General features: G+C 39.4%; 1 pseudogene; it reads right to left on the minus strand.

The window, feature by feature from the left end:
* LOC149169315 (pentatricopeptide repeat-containing protein At1g80550, mitochondrial-like) overlaps nucleotides 1-1273 on the minus strand; it is a 53904-nt pseudogene extending 52631 nt beyond the window's left edge.
* Between the last annotated feature and the right edge of the window lie 11172 nt (nucleotides 1274-12445).

A 12445-nucleotide genomic window follows, 5' to 3' on the forward strand; every position in this document is an offset into this window, starting at 1 on the left:
TGATAGCCACTATGCAAGTCTAACTTGGAAAAATAAACAGCTTCTTTCAACTGATCTAATAGATCATCTATGCGAGGAAGGGAATAACGATTTTTTATCGTTATCTTATTCAGTGCTCGGTAATCAATGCAAATTCTCCACGCGCCATCTTTCTTTATCACCAAAACAATTGGAGACCCACATGGTGATGTGCTACGTCTGATGAACCCCATCTTGCGCAGCTCTTGTACCTGCTTCTTGATTTCTACATTCTCTAAAGCGGACAACTTGTACATTCCGATGTTAGGCAATGGAGCATCTTGCTGCAAATTAATATCATGCACTATTTTCTTTTTGGGCGACAGACCTGTTAGAGTCGATCTTGTCAATCCTCCGTCAGAGATCAAAACTCTTTTTGCATTTCATTTTTAGGTGTCCCATTCTGCTCGATCACCTGCATTCCATTTAGGAGCATGCCATAATCTGATGGAAGGGCTTTGTCATTCATTCCCCTCATGTCCTGTACCTGCTGGCTTAGGTCTTTCCATCAATGTTTTATTAAAGTCCATAACAGTCAATCATAGGTCTAGGGTTTCACAAATTGAGTCGTTAAAGTGTCCAAATGCCAGCAGGCCAGAGGGAGGTTCTACACATGTTTTTTATTTCACAAATTTCATCGTCATATTGATGGATTATGACTGTTCTTCAAAACTCTGTTTTGAAGAAAAGTCAACATTTTGTCTTTTGTAACATTTTCAAAAGTTCTTCAGTTATTGAATTCTCCAGGTGCAGCCCTGGTCTTCCTTGGTCAAAACATGCCACTGTCCCTGCAAAAATGCCAAAAAGATTCATCATTTAAAGCCAAAATCAAAAAGAAACTTGAAAAACAGAGTTGTATTCAAATGTGAAAAAATGCCAATGCCAAACATTACAAAGATGGGTTTTGGAGAGTCAAAAACCAAATCCATGTCTTTATAAAGATATTTTCATGAGGACCAATGTCATTTGTATGCCAAGACCAAAGAGAAGCAATTCAAAGCAAATTGGTTGAGCAAGTGCGCGATTTGGGTGAAGTTGAATGAAACTTGGCCAGCGCGGCGCATAGAGCAGGTGGTGCGGCGCACGGGGAGGGCGCAGAGCATTGGGCCTCCTGCGCGGCGCATACAATTGAAAGGCCTGAAACTGCTAACCTTTGCTCCAAATCGCTCAGAACTTGCATGGATTTGATAGTCATGGCAGTGAAGATAGAACCCAATTTTCCGCAGTGCTCTGCAAGCAATTCGAATGGGGTCATTTTACATCCATTAAGTAGAAGAGTTTCTCTTTACAAGGCATGTTTTATGATCAAATATGTACAGAGTGGCATGGCCAATCCAAGGCAGAGAGATAGTAGCAGGTTTGGACAATCAAAGTTTGAAAAGTTATCACCTTTCTGTAATGTGAAGTTGAAATCGTTTCAATCTATTATTGTATCAGCTGCTTCAGAGGATGGTATCGCTGATAATAGGAGTTCCAATGCAAATTCTGAGAGAGACTTGGAAAAAATGAGGCTAAAATTGAATCAATCTATTCGAGGTAAAGATGCCAGTAATGGTTCGGTACAATGCCTGCATGATGCTGCACGAGTATTTGAACTGGCTATAGAGAAACAGGGTTCTCTAACTCAGGGTCCCTTGTTTTCAAAAGCTTGGCTTGGCATCGATAAAAATGCTTGGATTAAGACACTTTCATATCAGGCTTCTATACATGCTCTATTACAAGCATCCAGTGAAATTGCATCGCGAGGAGACGGCAGAGATAGAGAGGTTAATGTTTTCGTCCAACAAAGTCTACTACGCCAATCTATCCTATTGGAAAAATCAATTAGAGATCAATTGTTTTCCAAGGACCCTGTGGCATGCAAATGGTTTTGGTCTGAACAACATCCGACTGTTGTAACAAACTTTATCAATATCTTAGAAAATGATCCACGTTGCACTGTTGTAACATCACTAGGGTGGGAGGGAGCACCATTGAGTTCAAGTAAGGCAAGATATGTTCTCAATCCTGCAACTATGGCTACTTCTGGATCTGAACTATGGCTCTACTATTCCTTGCATGCTTTCCTAGGATTTTCATTGGACATTGCCAACTTGCCTAAAGAAATATCCAATTACATGATCAAAATGAAAGTGCTCCAAATGTTGCAAAGGATGTTAATTATAAAAAGTGATTTCAAGTGGCAAATGTAAAGGGATAAAAATCAAAGACCGAAGCCAAGACTGTGCTGGAAGTGTGTGCGGGGCATTGGGTTAGAGCGCGGCACACATAAACCGCGCGGTGCATTGGGAAAAATTTTACAGTGTAAAAATACACTGTCACAGCACATCCACGAGGCGCGGCGCACAGAGCCTCCAAAACAAAAATTCATCACAAGCCCCAATAAAAATCAAAACAATTTCATTTCTTCTGCTCCATGCAGGTTTTTCGAATTGGATGGAGATATTCAGCTCTGGGACATTGCATCCAGGCGCACAATTCCACAATTTCCAGGTCGTAGAGGAGCGGTGCGTGGTTTGACTGTGTATATGGAAGGAGAGCGGCTTATTTCTTGCGAAGATGATTGCACAGTTTAACTATGGGATATCCCAGTTGCGGGCATTGGGGAATTAAATTATGGCTCAGAGAATGTACATTTGGGATCACTACAGGTCAAGACCGATAAACATTTTCGTTTGGGGGTTCTCCATCTGGTCGGGAGTTTGTGACGAGATCGAACAGTGAGGATATTCCCCTATAACGTAGGTCACAACAGAGAAATCTACCATACGAAACGAATGCAAAGGACTTTTTGTGCGAAATTTAGTGGTGATGCAACGTATGTTGGCTCTAGAAGGATGATGCTAATATTCGCCTGCAGGAAGCTAAAGCCTCGGAGGAATTAGGAGTGCTTCTCCCGAGAGAGCGCAAAGGGCCGGAATATTTAGACGCTGTAAAGGAACATTTTAAACATCTTCCAGAAATTAAATGCATTGAGAGACATCGACACCTGCCAACGCCTAAATTTAAAACGTGTAACATCAACCGCAGCAGAGAAATAAGCCACGGGGCCTATTTTTGTCTTCAGTTACGATTTCATGGGATTTGCGCCTACAGATTTCCGCCTCTTCATTGGTCATCAACCTATTCGAGCAGAAAATGTAACGTTGCTCCTTTACTGATGGTTGGCTTTTCATTTCTGTTAAATAATGATTAAATAATTCCCATTTTTGGTCGATTGGCTTTCTCACAGAAGAGTTTTATTTATTGTATTGAAAATCATTTGTAAGGGTTGGAATTTCTAGGAAAGGTGGGAGAGAAACTCAGCTCTGCACTGTACAATTTGGCCAGGAGATTAATAAAAATGATGCATTTTTGATTCATGAGATCCCTGTGGTGTGAGTTTTAGCAATGTGTTTTTTCTCTGTGTCATATGTATCCTATTATGTTTAAAGTTCATTCATGATCATTTCTAGTTGAATGTTTTTTTAGTGAGAAAGGTAGAATCCATTTTATTTCCCTGCCTTGGAAAAGTGTTCATCCTCTGTGTGTTTTCTTCTGTTTGAAAATGATTCATTAGTTATGCCCTTTTCAACCTCTCAACAGTCTTTCCACTCTTTAATGCTCCAATCTGATTGTTAAACCCCCTGCATATCTTGCCTCACAAAATATTTCGTGTCTTTGACTTAATTTCCCAGCTCATGTGGTCCTTTGGTCCCATACAACCCAGAAAATTCAGTCATTCAATGAATTACCTCTGTCATATTTATTTACTAGCCTAATATCAGTGTTCATTTTGAATCATCTCAAACATTACTGTTTATTTTTACTGAGTGTGACCCGGAGAGAGCCCTCTCCTGTTCTGGTAGGGTAACTACCAGACTGAGCGTGGTTTGTGGTTATCCTAAATTTCGCCTTCTCTCAGCCTAAGGCAGATTTAGGCTCTAACAAGACCTTTAGGTTCTTGAAACAATATATCATATTCTAAAACAACTTTTTTCTAAATCAGCTTGCTGTTTAGCATCACAGCGCTCAAATACATTGGTTTTATCAGGTTTCTTTTCCTTTACAACCATTAGTAAAAATTGTTTGCATGAAGTTACAATTCGTTTCATCTGCCCTGAGTTTATGAGAGTATAAGTATTCTTGAGCTTATGAGCTCTTACAATATATTCAATTCCATCTTTAACGAGTAGATATTTGTTCTCAGCTCTATAGAAAATCGTTTTTTTATCATACAAGTAAGGACTTCCTAAAACAATTCCACATATATCCAAAGGAACTATATCTAACTCAACCTCATCTACAAATGTTGACCCAAAAGAAAACTTAAGTTTACATTGTCTAGTCACTTTTAGCTTTGCTTTATCACATAACCAACCTAATGGATATGGTTTCTTATGAGGTGTGGTTAGTAATCCCAACTTTTTTACAATTGCTTCAGAAATTAAATTTACTTGTGAGCCACTATCAAACAAAGTATCAATCTTTTGATAATTGGAAATAACTCGAATATGAAAAAGCTCACGTCTTTTCCTCTCATTTTCTTCATTATCAGTAGATTGTGCAGAATTACTAGTAGATGCTTCAGAATTTTTACCTTTTATACCTGTGGTTGCGATTGTTGCTGCATCCCCTGAGTCTGACCCCAAATCCTTTTGAATAGCTGCAGCAGTCTTCTTCTTCTTGCCCTCGAACTTCTTAGGTTTCAGCTCCAGATGCAGAATCCAGCAGTGTCCATCGTCATGCCCATCCTTCTTACAGTGAGTGCATGACGACTTAGTCTTTTGTACAGTATTAGCCTTCCTCTCTTTCCATTTATGTTTTCTCTTCTCCTTGCTTTTGCTTGCAGTGGGTTTGGATGATCCCCCAACTTCTGGGTTCCCATTCTTACCTCTGGCTTCTAGATGCATACCCTGAACGGATACCTCATCTATGCTAGTGGGATTAAACATGAGGATAGTGTGCCTCATGTAGCTGTGTAGACCACCTATATACTTCAGCAGAGTCTCAGGTGAATCTAAAGAAATTCCTAGAATCAAAGCTCTTTTCCTAAATTCTTGGGTGTAACCTTGTACACTTTGCCCATTTAGTTGTCGAAGAGTTTGCCAGCTCATCATGGCTTGCTGCATATAGGCTAGTGGATAGAATTTCTTTTTAATTGTAGAAACAAATTCACTCCAAACAAAAAGAATCTTACCTTGTTTCTTCATGTCAGCTTGTGTCCTGCCTTCCCACCATACCAAGGCAGTGCCTCCAAGGTGTAAGCTAGCTAGCTGAATCTTACTCTTGTTTGAATCAATGCTATGTACTCTACAATAAACATCAATCTGTCTGATCCAATTATCCAGCTTCTCTGCATTCAACTCTCCATCATATATTGGTAAATCAAATTTAACATCTAATTTAATCAAAGATGTCTTCTTTTTATTTTTAGGGCTATTAGGAGGTGTGACAAATTTTTCTTATTTCCCTTTGCCTTTAAAGTGGTCATGGAGGGGAGATTCTTCTACTTCTTTGTCTTGTTTGGAGTTTGATGAATCTTCATCTCTATTTTTCTTAAATTCCCTATACATTTCCTCCAGCATGGATCTCATGGTCATAACACTATCCATGAACTAGGGGTCTGATTCCAAGGGACTTTCTTCTGACATTTTCCTCTTAGAATAGACTCTTCCAATTTCTGGGTTAATTTCAGCCAACTCTCCCTCTCCTAATTTAAGCTTTGATCTAGTTAGCATTCCACAACAAAATCCAGCACAAGCTTGTCTAACCTTAGTAACCTAGAGCTCTGATACCACTTGATCTAGAATTTAACCAGGACGAAGAATTAAAGGTATTACACACTCATGTGCATGGATGTGCCTATGTTACTTTATGCAATGGATCGATAAGATTGCAAAATACACAGACACTGAGGCAGTTAGAGAAAACTTAACAGGAAAACATGTAAGACAACAAGTTTAATAAGGAATTCACCCAATGCTCCTGGGCTACGTCCCCTGGTCCAACTCTCAGTGGTGGCCTCTCTATTATGTTTTCAAGCAAAGTTTTTTACAACAGTGAGCTCAATTCGAGTCTCACTAAAGAGATAAAAATCAGTAGGAATGGAGTGCACAAACTCTCCTTACTGAAATTCGACCTCTGATGGTCACAGTGGTATAACAGGCCTATGCCGAGGAGTTTGCTTGAACCTCTCAAGCCTTCTATGGAGTGCACAGACTCTCTAACTCTCCTTGGCTTTGTCTGGCTCGATGCTGCCTTCAGGTCAGCTCAGCTTCTACTCTCTATTCTCTGCTCTTAGCTTTCTGCATCTACCTAACTCTTGTCACTGCCTTCTTGTGTGTCTTTGTCAATTCATGGCTTTAAAGCCAGTCTGTTCTTTGATTGTTTGTTTCTGCTTACCGGCCTTCTAGTTTCCCTGACTCTGTCCGTTCAAATTCCTCTGCTCTGTGTCATCATCATTGGGCGCCTCTCAAGGAGGTGGTGTAACGACCTATCTATAAATACAAAGAACGCAAGGATAATAGCAGGCATATGATGCATGCATATGATAGCTACATATGCATGTGTCGCATACACTGCACTAGTATTATATACTAAATTAATTATAAATGCTAAATACGATGACACTTCTTTGAATAGAGGTTCTACTCATCCATCAATATTGCTTAATGTATGGGTAAATATTAAAAAAGGACTATATAAAATATATATTCCAGTTTATTGATAAAAATTATATTAATAAATTAGTAAAATAAATTTTAAAATATATATAAGAAATTAATTAAAAGGGGCACTAAGTATAAAGTTATAATGTTTATATTAAAAGAATACTTTAATAAAACACAATGTGATATATTAAATCATAAGACATATATATCCGATATAATGTTTATATTAAAAGAATATTTTAATAAAACATAATATGATTTATTAAAACATAAAACATATAAATACGTGACCTTTAAAAAAAGGATAAGGGAAATGATACGTGACATGGAGCATGTCACCAGCAAAGAGAGCAGTGGGCTGTAGATGGAAGAGCGGCCACTGCCAAACAACAGGGTAAAACCACGGGACAGTGATTTGGGAAAGGACAAAAAAACGGAAGGAAGAAAAGGGAAAGGAGGACGAACGTCATGTACGGAAATCATCCACAGGAAGAGCTTGAGTTGTTATGAGGTTCTGGGCACGAGGGAAACAATCGGCTTCTGCTAAGAAGCCTACTGAATTGCGCAGCCAAGTTCTACTCAGTTTGGCTAGGTGGATTCGGTCTTTTGGTAACTGTAGCAGTGCAGCTGGAGGCATCTTCAACCGCAGGGCATAGGTAGGTACCCAGCAGTTCTGTTAGTTGATTTTTTGTAAGATTTTCAGGAAATTGTATACAGGTTCATGATATAAATCCCTTTACTATATTTGCATCTGTTTACGGTCTTTACAGGTGGCCCCCTGTTTCCTAACGAACTGGGTATCAGAGTCCTTGAATTGTATTTGAATGGTCGTTAATTCCGTTTGCTTTAAGATCGCCCGCGAAACACGAAACATTTGCCAACTCATCGTCCACGTCGAACTTCACATCCCCTATAATCTTGCTTTTTGACTAGTCAAATCCGGTCATTTATCGGGACGCGCCTTCGCCGTTGATCTGGGCCCCCAGATCCTACGGTCGTCGTTCGTATCAGGCGGGCAAGTTGCATGACGTTTACCCGTCCGATGCGGGCGGTTTTCTCTCTCATCCGCTGAACGCGTGTCGCTCGATGTGTGGCATCAGGCGGGACTCAGTCAAAACTGCTTACCGCCTCGAGGCCTTCTGATATCTTGCCGGTTTGTGGAATCCCACGCTATGGAACCGAATGCATTACTTTTCCACATTTCATAGTGTTTTCGGGTCCGGGCGCTTCAGGGCTTTCCTTCACTGAAGGGGACGTAGCGCTAATCACGTATCAGAAACCACCCCTGTTTCTTGATTTGGCCTTCGATTTTGCCAATTTGCGCCAACGCGCATTACCATGGGCCAATGGTCTGTGCGCTCGACTGAGGGTCCTCATTGCTCCGCTCTGGCCACAACTGCAACTGTCACGAGGATTGCTTCTGATAGCTCGATTTTTCTAAGACTTGAATCTTTTTGGCATAATTTGAAATAGTCATGAAAACTTAGAGAGTGTTTAAGATCCAATTTGGATCAGCAGTCTCCGAGGATTGGGAGGCATTTTTCCAAAGTATTTTGCGTAGGGCTACTCTTCCAGGATGGGAGGAGATGTGGGCATCTCTTTGTCAAGAAGATATCAGGCGGTTGATCAAGGCGAGGGGTAGTGGCAAGGTGTTAAAATTGGCAACTAGGGCCAAACTCCATGTCGATCACCTTATTTATGGCTTCTGATATTTTTCCTAGATTCCTCTCATCGAGAGGTGTAGGATTGATCTAAAGATCATCCGATTCCGATAAGTATTTATGGAGATATGAATTTATTTTGATTATGGACAAATTGTCAAGGTTGGTCAGCAAACTTATGTAGGCTTAGAAGCCCAATAGTCATGTCTATTCAACCTCAACATTTGCATATAAATACAAGGAGCATTCTCCTCATTTGGACAATTCAATTCACTCATCTTCTCTCTCTCTCTCCCGCATAAAAGGAGCCTCTCTCTCTCTCACACGTGTGGCTGAAAGGAAGACGTCCTAGGGCGAGGAAGACGCAAAAAGAAGGACGCTAGGGCAGTAGGTCATCTCTTTGACCAGCGTTGACCTTCCTGAAGTGCGGATTGGGTGTGGTTGCCTCTCCTAGGCAGGTCGCAATTTTTGGCACAAAAATCGAGGTGATCTGACCTCTGGTTTGACCGATGTTGATTGCCCTAGTTTAGGGCTGCAAGTTGACTTCAGAAATCTGCAAATTGACTAAACTTTTGGGGTTGTTCAAGGGTTGTTTCTTCACGCTGTTTGATGACAAGTTGACCAAAAAATGACCAAGTATTTTAGAGGTCAATTTCAGTTGTTTGACCAAGTTTGACTTCGTTGATCTAGGGTTTGCTGCTGCTGATATAAAATTACAGAATTCAGATTTTGTACTAATTCTCTCTGCTGAACTATTGAAGATAAAAGAAAATTTGATCAAAGGGTTTCCCCGCATTGGGGTTTGTCCCTGGCTAGCTGCCACATCTTGTCTCTTGTCTTGGCTTGTTTTCTGTTGATCATTTAATGTTTTATCTGCACTTTACTTAATGTATATGTGATTGCTAATCTGTGGCTAATAAGAAGAAAAATAAGTAAGTTGCTCTAAGCATAGAACATATCATAAATGGTATCAGAGGCGAGGTGAAGACAAAGCCCAAGCAAAAACAAGAGCGAGAGCAATTTGTTGGGTCCCTATAATACTAGTGATTACCCCATTACTATTGTAGTTGTATCATTTATTAATATTGTTGTGCCCCTATTATCACCATATTGTTATTACTGTGCCCCATAGAATCCCTCTATTGTTATTTTTGTGGCTTTATATTATTATTGTTAGGTCGGCTGTGTTATATTGTACTCCTTAGACTCCTATATATAGAAAGGAGATTTTGTCATTTGAATCATCCAAGAATTGCTCATTTATGTAATGTAAAGGAAGTTGCCCCCTCGAATAGGCTAAATTCTAAGGCGTTGATTAATCTTTTCTATCTTTTTGTGAGTTGGTTTCATAACATTTGGTATCAAAGCTTTGGATTCTAGGGTTTCGCTGCTCCAAATAGGTCATCGTGACATTTTCGCTATAACTTTTTTTTGCAACGTTTCAGAAGCTAAAAAAAAAACCATTTTAGAAAACATCGCGCTGAACCTCGGGTCCGAATTTCAGAGCTTTTCGCGCTATATTTGCGGAGATATGATCTGAGGAAGTTGGTCTTTTTGCAGACTCCTGAATTACATTCCAAACAGGTGACTTGGGGAAAATCGCCATAACTTTCTCTCTGAGCATCGGATTGAAATTTCATAAGGAGGTACAGAAAGAGGACGGACTGTAGTTTCTTGTATATATTTTTGAGAGCGAAAGGTAGAAACAGTGACTCGTGGCACGTCGTACAAGTTCGCTCTACTGAACTAGTCTATAATCAAGTCATTGTGGGAGATTTTGCATAACTCTTCCTTGCAGAATCCAATTTGGATCAGAGTGGTGGCATTGGAAAGAGGACACAGAGGGCTACTGTAGGTTGCAATTTCAGAACTGGATGATTGGAAAGTACAGAGATACATCAGAGGCAATATCGAGCTCGTACAGAGTGAAAAAAGGTGTGTAGTTTTTTTTTAAATTTTTGTTTAAGCTTGGTTTGAAAATTTATTTTGAAGGAATTCAAAGGGCATAATAGAGCATTATTATCGGTAACTGATGCTCCGAGGAAAGAAAATGCAAACACCTAGTAAGCAACCTGAAAGCTCTAGCATGACTCATGAAGAAGAGGAATAAATGCTACATGTATCAAAATTACAAGACCAAGTGCAACAAATGTCACTCTCACAAAAGCTAACAGAAGCTAAGATAAATGGCGTGGAATCTAAGATAAAGGGCATGGACGCTAAGATGGATGATTTGAAGATAGATTTGAAGACAGATTTGAAGAAAGACATGGCAGATTTGAAGACAGATTTGAAGATAGACATGGCAGATTTGAAGACAGATTTGACAAATTTTCTACAAGAAATACTTACTAATGGTGAAAAGATAGTAAAGAAAACTCATGATGCGAACAAAAGAAATGTTAATCATGATTTCATAGACTCTAATGTGGGATCAAAGACCCACCATATTCCCAAAATCGATATGAGGAAGTTTGATGGCAAGGATCCCGCAACATGGATATTATAGATGGAGCAATTTTTCGATCTCAATAATGTGCAAAATACACAAAAGGTATGTATTGCAACTTTATATTTGGAACCAAATCAGTTTGTATGGTATCAATGGCTTTGCTCTCGTAAACAAATTATCACTTGGACAATTTTTACGGAAGAATTGACAGCACATTATGAGGATACAAAAAGCAACACTTTTTTTAGCCAATTCATAAGTCTCAAACAAAAGGGTTCAATAATGAAACACATTGAGGAGTTCCAAAAATTGAACATAAGAGTAAAAAATATTCCAGAGGAGCATAGGATTGAAGTGTTCATAGGGACTTTAAAGGATAATATCCAACATGATGTTCGCCTTTGGGAACCTGATTCATTAGAGAAGGCATTCAGGTTAGCAAGAAAAATGGAAAGCAAAATTATGGCAACCAAGAAGCATACCACTTACAACTATAAAGATGGAAGTGTTGTTGCTCCTAATCTTCCATAACCTATAAGGTTGACGCCACAACAATTAGAAAAAAAAAAAAGAGCAAAAGGGCTTTGCTACAATTGTAATAGCAAATACACTAAAGGTCATAAGTGTGCTGAGAAGAAATTATTCTACATAGATTGTGAAGAGGAAGAAGAAAAGGAGCAAGAAAGGTCAAAAGAAGAGGATATACTCCAGGAACAAAGCCTAAATAAAGAAGAAATGAATCCGACCATATCTTGTAATGCATTGGCGGGAATTACCACTCCTCAAACCATCAAGATAGGAAGTCAAATCAAGAAGAAAAAGGTAATAGTGTTGATTGATTCAGGAAGTACCCACAATTTTATTCATTGTAAGGTAGCAAAAGAATTGAATTGCTTCTTATATCCAGCACCAGAGTGTCAAGTGATGGTTGCAAATGGAGGAACAATAAATTGCTCTGGAAAGTGCCATAATATCAAGCTATCCATGGGAGAATATGTATTGACTAGCCCAATGCTTTCCATTCCAATGGGAGGTGCTGATGTTGTACTAGAAGTCCAATGGCTACAATCCTTGAGTACAATAGCTTTTAATTTTCAAGAACTTTTCATGAAATTTTCTGTGGAAGGAAAGGAAGTGGAATTAAGGGGTATTGCAGGGAAACCGGGAAAGATAATTAGCTCTAACGGTATGACAAAGCTTCTGAAAAAGGAACACAGAGGTGTAATTGTACAATTATGTTAGCTAGATGTTTCCACATTGGAACCATCTATTTCTCCAGATCTCCAAAAAGTCTTAGACAATCATCCAAGGTATTTGAAACTCCCAAAGGTCTCCCACCTATTCGTGATCATGATCATGCTATTCATCTGATTCCAGGAAGTGTTCCTCCAAACATCAGGCCGTACAGATATCCCTATGCCCAAAAGAGTGAAATTGAACATATGGTTGCAGAAATGCTAGAGGCTGGTATAATTCAACCGAGTCAAAGTTCTTTCTCTGCTCTAGTAGTATTGGTGCACAAGAAAGATGGATCATGGCACATGTGTCCGGATTATAGGGAGCTCAACAAGTTCACTATTAAAGATAAGTTTCCCATTCCTGTCATTGATGAATTGCATGGATCAATTTACTTCACCAAGTTGGATCTTCGTTTAGGATAT

The sequence above is a fragment of the Pinus tabuliformis genome, chromosome 4_2 (genome assembly GCF_031772625.1).
Source record: "Pinus tabuliformis cultivar Carrire ecotype Pingquan chromosome 4_2, CPIR1, whole genome shotgun sequence".
Classification (NCBI taxonomy): domain Eukaryota; kingdom Viridiplantae; phylum Streptophyta; class Pinopsida; order Pinales; family Pinaceae; genus Pinus; species Pinus tabuliformis.